The sequence below is a fragment of the Oryctolagus cuniculus genome, chromosome X (genome assembly GCF_964237555.1).
Source record: "Oryctolagus cuniculus chromosome X, mOryCun1.1, whole genome shotgun sequence".
In the NCBI taxonomy this organism is placed as follows: domain Eukaryota; kingdom Metazoa; phylum Chordata; class Mammalia; order Lagomorpha; family Leporidae; genus Oryctolagus; species Oryctolagus cuniculus.
In genome coordinates, this window is record NC_091453.1 from 77,168,824 (window position 1) to 77,178,576 (window position 9,753).

General features: G+C 39.9%; 1 pseudogene; it reads left to right on the forward strand.

Moving 5' to 3' along the window:
* The first annotated feature begins 8,340 nt into the window (after positions 1-8,340).
* On the forward strand, positions 8,341-9,066 carry LOC100350041 (small ribosomal subunit protein uS3 pseudogene; annotated as a pseudogene).
* Positions 9,067-9,753: the final 687 nt, after the last annotated feature.

Consider the following 9,753-nt stretch of genomic DNA (forward strand, 5'->3'; position numbering starts at 1 on the left):
GAGGGGAGTTAGGCAAGAAAGAGCATTGGATTTTGCCTTGGAGCTCAGTACCAGGTGTGTTGCAGTGAGACCTAGTATAACACTGAGCCCAAAGGCCCCTATACCCAGGGCAATGCTCGCAAATACAACCCCTAGATTTGATCTGGTATCAGGAGGGGATCTCTACCCCCAATGAGATGGACTTGTGTTTCAGCCTGCATCACCACCAGCTACACTCTGGACTAGCATACAAGCCTAAAACTGTGCAGGTTCCAGTAGCTGGGAGACTCAGGTAAAACCCAGCTTGGTATAAGCCTGGGCAGCCAAAAGACTGCCTCCACCACTCCTCCCTCTCAACTCTGAGAGGAACAATATTCTAGACTCTAGGGAGAAGGGCAAGAAAGTAATCCTGGGACTGTATCTTGCAATTCATTGCTGAGATGGTGAAATCTAACACTGGACATTTGCCCTAAGCACTTAATCTGCTCAGGGTCCCATACTGGAGTGCCTAGGTTCAATACATACCTCCACTTTCTGAATCCAGCATCCTGTCAATGGAGACCTGGGAAGCAGCAATAATGACTCCTGCCCTTCAAATGGTAGATCTGAATTGAATTCCAGAATCGTGGCTTTCACCTTCGCTCAATCTGGACTGTCAAAAGCATCTGGGAAGTGACCCAGCAGATAGGGGCCCTTTCTGTCTCTCAAAAAAAAAAAATTTTTTCAATGAAAAATTAAGACATTCCCAGAAAAAAACTGATATAGTTATTGCTACTATATCTGCCCTAAAAGAAATACTAAAGGCATTCCTTTAGGCAAAAATGAAAGAACTATAGACAGCTATGTAAAATCTTTGGAAAAAATAAAAAACAGTAGTAACTATGTGAGTAAACATAGGAATTAGTGCTATTGTATATTTATAACTATTTTTTACCTATATGATTTTTTTAAAGTGAAGAAAACAATCATCATAGATCAATGTTAATGGATACATAATACATAAAAATGTAGCTTATGACCATATAAAGGGGAAGGGAGGAGCTGTATACCAATACAGTTTTTGTATACTGTTGTACATAGGATAGTATTAATACAAAATAGATTACTGTAAGATTATAGAATTAAATACTCAGAATAATCAGTGATAAAACAAACTAAAAATGCACAGAAAAGGAAATTATAGGAGTGAGCACCGTGGAGTAGTGGGTAAAGCCACTGCCTGCAACACTGGCATACCATATGGAAGCTGATTCAAGTCCCGACTGCCCTTCTATCTATCCAGCTCCCTGCTAATACGTCTGGGAAAGCAATGCAGAATGGCTCAACTGCTTGGGCCCCTTCATTCACGTGGAAGACCCAGAAGAAGCTCCTAGCTCCTGGCTTCTGTCTGGTCCAGCCCTGGCCACTGAACTAGCAGATGGAAGATCTCTCTCTCTTTCTCTCCCTCTTTCTGTAGTTCTGCCTTTTGAATAAATAAAATAAATTTTGAAAAGGAAATTACAAAGGAATTTTAAAGGTACAAAACACAGTACAAAAAATGTAATATATACAACCAAAACTGACATTTTGAGATTTGATTATTCTTAATAGACCTTGTCTATACTCCTGAGGAATAGTGGTTTTTCTATTTACTACTTGTTGGATTCTATATTTAGTGGATGGTTAAGCTTCTGATTACAAAGTAAATTGAAAGTATGCCATTATAAAATTATGCACAGTGGCATATCAGGTAAAGCTGCTGCCTGCAGTGCTGCTATCCCATATGGGCACAGGTTCAAGTTCTGGCTGCTCCACTTCCAATCTAGCTCTCTGCTGTAGCCTGGGAAAGCACTAGAAGATGGCCCAAGTGCTTGGGCCCCTGCACCTGCATGGGAGAACTAGAAGAAGCTCCTGGCTTCGAATTGGCACAGCTCTGGCCATTGCAGCCAACTGCAACGAATCAGTAATGGAATCAGCGATGGAAGACCTCTCTAACTCTCTCTCTGCCTCTCCTTCTCTCTCTGTGTAATTCTGACTTTCAATTAAATAAAAAAATCTTTAAAAAAATTAAAAGAAGCAAGAAAAGAGGAGACAGGAGGGTGGGAGTGAGGAAAGGAGGAAGTGTGGGAGGGGAAGTAGCATAATGCTCTTAAAATTGTTTATATGAAATACATGAAATTTGTTTCCTTTATATAAACAAAAAACTTATAAAAAGTATAATACAAAAAAACACTTAAACAGAAAAGAAAGCAGGAATGGAGGAACAGAAAAATGAAGAGATGATACATAGAAAAAAATAGTAAAATGACAGAAGTAACTCATTGTTATCCATAATTACTTTAACATAAATAGATTTGGCTTTTCAGTTATAAGACAGAGATCTGGGAAATGGATAGAATTTTCAAAAGCTTCAATTATGAACTTTCTGTGAAACTAACTTTAAAGCCAAAAACACAAACACATTGAAAATAAAATGAAAGAAAAGATATTCCATGCAAATACTGCCGCTCAAAAAGCAAGAATGGCTGTATCAGCAAAATATGATACTTCAAAATGAGATTGAAAGATAAGGGGCTGGCGCTGTGGCATAGTGGGTAAAGCCGCCACCTGCAGTGCTAAAATCCCATTTGGGCGCTGGTTCAAGTCCCGGCTGCTACACTTCCAATCGCGCTCTCTAATATGACCTCCTGAGAAAGCAGTAGAAGATGGCCCAAGTGCTTGGGTCCCCACACCCACGTGGGAGACCTGGAAGAAGCTCCTGGCTTCGGATGGGCGCAGCTCCAGCTGTTGTGGCCAATTGGGAAGTGAACCAGTGGATGGAAGACCGCTTTCTCTCTCTCTCTCTCTCTCTCTCTCTCTCTCTCTCTCTCTCCCCTTCCCTCTCCCTCTCCCTCTCCCTCTCCCTCTCCCTCTCCCTCTCCCTCTCTGCCTCTCCTCTCTCTGTGCAACTCTGACTTTCAAATAAACAAATAAATATTAAAAAAGAAAGATGAGTTCATGTACCACAACCAAATATATGACATTTGTCAGATAGGAGATGATAGAATAGGTTAGACTACCAGAAGAGTTTTAACACATTGTAAAATATTAATATCACGAAAAGAACAATCTCAAACCACAATGAGAATTAAAAAATCAATAACATGAAAAAATGAAAAATTCACAAATATATAAGTATTAGACAAAACATGCTGTTAAGCAAGGGAGTCAAAAATAAATTGTAAATGAACTTAGAAAATAGTTTAAGATAAAATAGAACAAAAATGTAACATACCAAAACTTATAGGATGCATCAAAAGCAGAGTTCAGAGGGAAATTTATACTTATATACACCTTTCCTAACTTTATAATTTAATGAACTTTAAAAAAAAAAAGGAAAAAAAGACAAAGATATCAAAAGGATACAATAAATATCAAGGTCAAGACAAATGAACTGGAGAATAGGAAAAACAACAGAAAAAAATCAATAAAACGAAGTTGTTTCCTCAAAAAGTACAATAAAAATAACAAACTTTGGAGCTGGAGCTGTGGCATAGCAGGTAAAGCCGCCGTCTGCTATGCCGGCATCCCATTTGGGTGCCAGTTCGAGTCCCAGCTGCTCCACTTCCAATCCAGCTCTCTGCTGTGGCCTGGGAAAGCAGTAGAAGATGGCTCCAGTCCTTGGGCCCCTGCACCCGTGTGGGAGATCCAGAAGAAGCTCCTGGCTCCTGGCTTCAGATTGAATCAGCTCAGCTCTAGCTCCGGCCATTGTGCCAACTGGGGAGTGAAACAGCAGATGAAAGACCTCTCTCTGCCTCCCCTTCTTTGTTTTTGTAACTCGGACTTTCAAATAAATAAATAAATCTTTGAAAAAATAACAAACTCTGAGCTAAAGACAATGTATTAATTTACTAGGGTTTCCATAGAAAAGCATCGCCTGCATCCCTGGCATCCCTACTGGAACATCAGTTCAAGTCCCAGCTGCTCTGCTTTCATTCCAGCTCCCTGCTAATGTGCCTGGAAAGGTAGCAGAAGACGGCCCAAGTACCTGAACTTCTGCCACTCATGTGGAGACCCAGATGGAGTTCTTGGCTCCTGGCTTCAGCCTAGCCCAGCCTCGAACTTCGCAGCCATTTGGACAGTGACCAAGTGCGCGGAAGATTTCTTTCTCTCTCTCTGTAACTCTGCCTTTCAAATAAATAGATAAATCTTTTTTATAAAACTATTTGGATAGAACATAAGGGTGTCTTAAAGACCTTGGATTTGAACATGTTAGATAAATTGGATTGCATCTAAATTAAAAACTTCTGTGTACCAGGGAATATTATCTACAAAGTCAGATAACAGCCTACAGGATTAGAGAAAATCTTTGTGAGTTATATATCCAACAATTCTCTAGTATTCAGAATTTATTTTTTTTAAAACTCTTAAAATTCAACAACAAAAAGTTAAACAACTCAGTTCAAAAATGTATAAGGACATGAATTGACATCTTTCCAAATAATATATACAAATGGTCAACAACACAAGAAAAAATACTCAACATCATTAGTCATTAGGAAATTTAAAGTCAAAATCACCATGAGATATGACTCCACATACACTAGGATGGCTATAATACAAACTACAAAATATAACAAGTATTAACAAAATGGGAAGAAACCAGAACCCTTGAGTAACTCTGCAGGCAACGTGAAACAGCATAGCCACTCTGGAGAAGTGTGACAGCTTCTCAAAAAGTTCAAAAAGAATTACCACAAGTCACAGCAACCACGCTCCTAAGTATATACACAAATCAATTACAAGCAAGTACTCAAACTAATCCTTAGACATGAATGTTTATAGCAATGCTATTCACAGAAGTCACAAAATAGAAACAATTCATATGGCCATCTAGAGCTGTATAAACAAAGTGTGGTAAATAAATACCATGGAATATTATTCATAGATTGAAAAGAATCCAAAATGTGGATGAACCTTGACTGTATTATGTGAAGTGAAAGATGCCAGAAAGTATCTCATTTTGTATGATTCCATTTATATGAAATATCCACAACTGATAAACCCATTGAGACAAAAAGTTAGTGGTTGCCAGGAGCTGGGAAAATAGACAAATTGGGGAGTGATTGCTTAAATGATACAAAGTTTTCTTTTTGGGTGATGAAAGTATTTTGGAAATTGATAAAGGTGGTGCTTATGAAACACTGCAAACACATTAAATGTACATTTTAAAATGGCCCATTTTAGGTGAATTTCATCTCAATGAGCTTTTCAAAGGGAGAGTGAGTTACATTAGCAATTCTAAAGGAAAAAAGATAATGAAAAGAAGTCAAGTTATCCAGGGGACAGAATTAACAAAGACTTTAATAGATATTATAGCCATTCTCCATCAGATTAATATAAACAACATTAAATAAAAAATTAAAATTTCTTAGCAGAAAATAACTATGAAAGTAAACTGAAATGTTAGAAGAAAAAACTACAGAAAACTAAAAAAAAAAAACTTCATGATATGGGTTCAAGCACAATGGAAAGGACAGAAAATATAGTTGAAAATAGGTGAATGAAATGATCTTATCTGGAAAGCATATAGAAAGATAATTTTAAAAAATTGAGTGTATCAGATCTATGGGCCAATATCAAAATGTCCAAATTTCATGTCATTGGAGTCTTACAAAGTATACGGAGAATACATATGTGAAGAAATTATAGCTGAAAAATATCTATATTCCACTGAAGACAAAAAGTACAGAGTTAGAAAGTTTGGTAGAAATACCCAAAATTACAAACTTCAAGAAACAAACTCCCTTATACATCATAATCAAATTGAAATAAACAAAAATTAATTTAAAAAAACTAAAAGATAAAATAGTAAGCGGTTCCTCAATAGTCAGGACATGGGCTGATCAAGTCATTGCTTCTCATAGTGTCAGTTTCACTTCCACAGGTTTCCTTTTAGGTGCTCAGTTAGTTGTCATAGATCAGGGAGAACTTATCATATATTCATCCCTTTGGGACTGGCTTATTTCACTCAGCATGATGTTTTCCAGATTCCTCCATTTTGTTGCAAATGACGAAGTTTCTTTTTTTTTTTTTTTACCACTGTGTAGTATTCCATAGACTATATAGTCCTCATGCTGTACGCTAGATCTCTAGAGTGTTTAACACTTTCTTTAAAAGTTTACATATGTGGGGCCGGCACTGTGGCACGGCAGATTAAAGCCCTGGCCTGAAGTGCCAGCATCCCATATGGGAGCTGGTTCTAGTCCTGGCTGCTCCTCTTCTAATCCAGCTCTCTGCTAATGGCCTGGGAAAGCAGTAGAAGATGGTCCAAGTCCTTGGGCCCCTGCACCCACGTGGGAGACCCAGAAGAAGCTCCTGGCTCCTGCCTTCAGAAGCACAGCTCCGGCCATTGCGGCCATCTGGGGAGTGAAAACCAACCTCCTTCCCTCCCTCCTTCCCTCCCTCCCTCCCTCCATCTCTCTCTCTCTCTCTCTCTCTCTCTCTCTCTCTCTCTCTCTCCATAACTAAATAAAATAAATAAATCTTTTTTAAAAAGTTTACATATAGGCCGGTGCCGCGGCTCACTAGGCTAATCCTCCGCCTTGCGGCGCCGGCACACCGGGTTCTAGTCCCGGTCGGGGCGCCGGATTCTGTCCCGGTTGCCCCTCTTTCAGGCCAGCTCTCTGCTGTGGCCCGGGAGTACAGTGGAGGATGGCCCAAGTGCTTGGGCCCTGCACCCCATGGGAGACCAGGAGAAGTACCTGGCTCCTGCCATCGGATCAGCGAGGTGCGCCGGCCGCAGCGCAACGGCCGCGGCAGCCATTGGAGGGTGAACCAACGGCAAAAGGAAGACCTTTCTCTCTGTCTCTCTCTCTCACTGTCCACTCTGCCTGTCAAAAAAAAAAAGTTTACATATATATGATCCAGCCATTTATGTGATTTTCACTCAAGACATAAAAAGAAACATGCTCGGCTGGCGCTGCGGCTCAATAGGCTAATCCTCCACCTGCGGCGCCGGCACACCGGGTTCTAGTCCCGGTCGGGGCGCCGGATTCTGTCCCGGTTGCTCCTCTTCCAGTCCAGCTCTCTGCTGTGGCCCGGGAAGGCAGTGGAGGATGGCCCAAATGCTTGGGCCCTGCACCTGCATGGGAGACCAGGAGAAGCACCTGGCTCCTGGCTTCAGATCGGTGCAGCGCTGGCCATAGCGGCCATTTGGGGGGTGAACCAACAGAAGGAAGACCTTTCTCTCTGTCTCTCTCTCTCTCTCACTGTCTAACTCTGCTTGTCAAAAAAAAAGAAAAGAAAAAAGAAAGAAAGAAACATGCTCACAAAAACCTAAATGTGTAATTGTGTATATTTACAGTAGCTTTATTCACATTCACACTGGAAACAAGTGAAATGTCCTTTGAGTGGGGAATGGTCAAACTATGATATGACCATAAAATGCAGTATTATTCCCTCAGCAGTAAAGGGTAGCAAAATACTGGTAGGCTCAACAACAGGTATTCATTGGAAAAATCTGAACAATTTTCCTCTAAGATAAGGAACAACACGAGGGTGTTGACTCTCAACACATTCTTGGAAGTCATAGTCTGAGCAATGAGGCAAGAAAAAGAAATGAAAGACATCTAAATCAGAATGGAAGCAAAACTCTTTGTTTATAGATAGCATGATCTTATATAAAGAAAAGGCTAAAAACTCCACCAAAACATTTGGAACAAATAAATGAATTTTGTTAAGTTGTCTGTTACAATATCAACAAACAAAAATCAGTTGCATTTCTATAGAATACAAAGCTGAAAGCTTGAAAATCTAGAAATAAACCCAGATATGCATAATCAACAAATCTTTGACAAGGAGACTCAGAATACATAATTGAAAAAGGACACTCTCTTTGATAAATGGTGTTGGAAAAACTGGATAAATATAAGCAAAAGAATGAAATTAGATGCTTACCTTACAACATACACAAAAGTTAACTTGAAACAGAAATAAGACCTAACCTAAAGTCATAAAACTCCTCAAAGAAATCATAGGAAAACATTAATATTGGTCATTGACACTGGTCGAGATAATCTTTTCATTGCCAAAATCTTAGACAAGAAAAGCAGAAATAAACAAATGGGATTGTGTCAAACTAAAAGCTCTCACATAAGCAAAGGTAACAGTCAAGAAAAGAAAAAGACCATCTACAGAATGGGAGAAAATATTTGCAAACCACATAATGTACAAGGAGTTAATACCCAAAATATAAAAAGATCCTATACAACTCAATAATTTAAAAAAAGTAATCCAATTTTTAAATGGGCAAATGATCTGAATACATATTCCTCCAAAAAAAAACATACAGACGGCCAACAGGTGTATAAAAACATACTTGTGGCTATGCACGGTGGCAAAATGGCAGTGCAAATTTCCAAGATGAAGTTTGTTACTAATAGCATTTTCAAAGCTGAGCTGAATGAGTTTCTCATCCAGGAGCTGCCTGGAGATGGCGACTCTGAGTTCAAGTCCAAGTTACACCAACCAGGACAGAAATCATTACTTCAGCCACCAGGACACAGAATATCCTTGGTGAGAAGGACCAGCAAATCAGGGAATTGACTGCTGCCCTTCCAAAGAGGTTTGGCTTCCCAGAGGGCAGCATAGAGCTTTACACTGAAAAGGTGCCCTAAAGAGATCTATGCGCCACTTCCGAGGCAGAATCTCTGGGTTACAAACTGCTAGGAGGAGTTGCAGTACAGAAGGCCTGCTATGGCGTGCTGTGGTTCACCATAGAGAGCAGAGCCAAGGGCTTCAAGGGCATGATGTCTGGGATGCTCCAAGGCAGAGGGTTAAATCCATGAAGTTTGTGGATGGCCTGATGATCCACAGCGGGGATGCTGTTTAACTACTTGTTGACACCACAGTACACCATGTGCTGCTCAGACAGGATGTGCTGGGCATCAAAGAGAGGATCCTGCTGCCTCGGGTCCCATGGGGTAAGACTGGCCCTAAGAAGCCCCTGCCCGACCGCATGAGCATTGTGGAACTCAAGGATGAGATCCTGCCCACCCTTCCCATCTCAGAGCAGAAGGGTGGAAGCCAAAGCCACCTACCCTGCCCCAGCCAGTCCCCACAGCATAACAGGGTCTCTTTGGCAGCTGTACCCAATCTGGATGTTACTTTGTAAAGATCTTCAATAAAATCATATGAAAAGAAATAATATATAGGCAAAATCACTAATTATCAAAGAAATACAAATCAAAACCACAGTGGGTATCACCTCAGATCTGTTAGGATGGCTATTAGTAAAAAGACAAGGAATAACCAAGTACTGATGAGGATGTGGAAAAAAGAGAACTCTTGTACACCACTACTGGAAATATAAATCAGTACAGCCATTATGGAATACAGTATGGGATTTGCTCAATAAATTAAAAAAAAACATTATATGATGCAACAATCCCACTTCTGGGTATATATCCAAAATGAAAGAACTCAGGATATTGAACAGATTCCTGCACTCCCATGTTCACTGCAACATTATTCACAACAGCCAAGACATATTAATAAGTCACTAGTGATAGATAAATGGATAAAGAAAATGGGATATACACACACATTCTGTCTCTCTCTCTCTCTCTCTCTCTCTCACACACACACACACACACGGAATTTTATTCAGCCATTAAAAAGGAAATCTTGCAATTTGTGACAACATGGATTCACCTAGAGAATATTACACTAATTAAAAATGCCAAATATGTATGACCCCACTTATATGAGCAACCTTGAAAGGTTGAACTAATATAAACAGATGTAGAAAAGTGG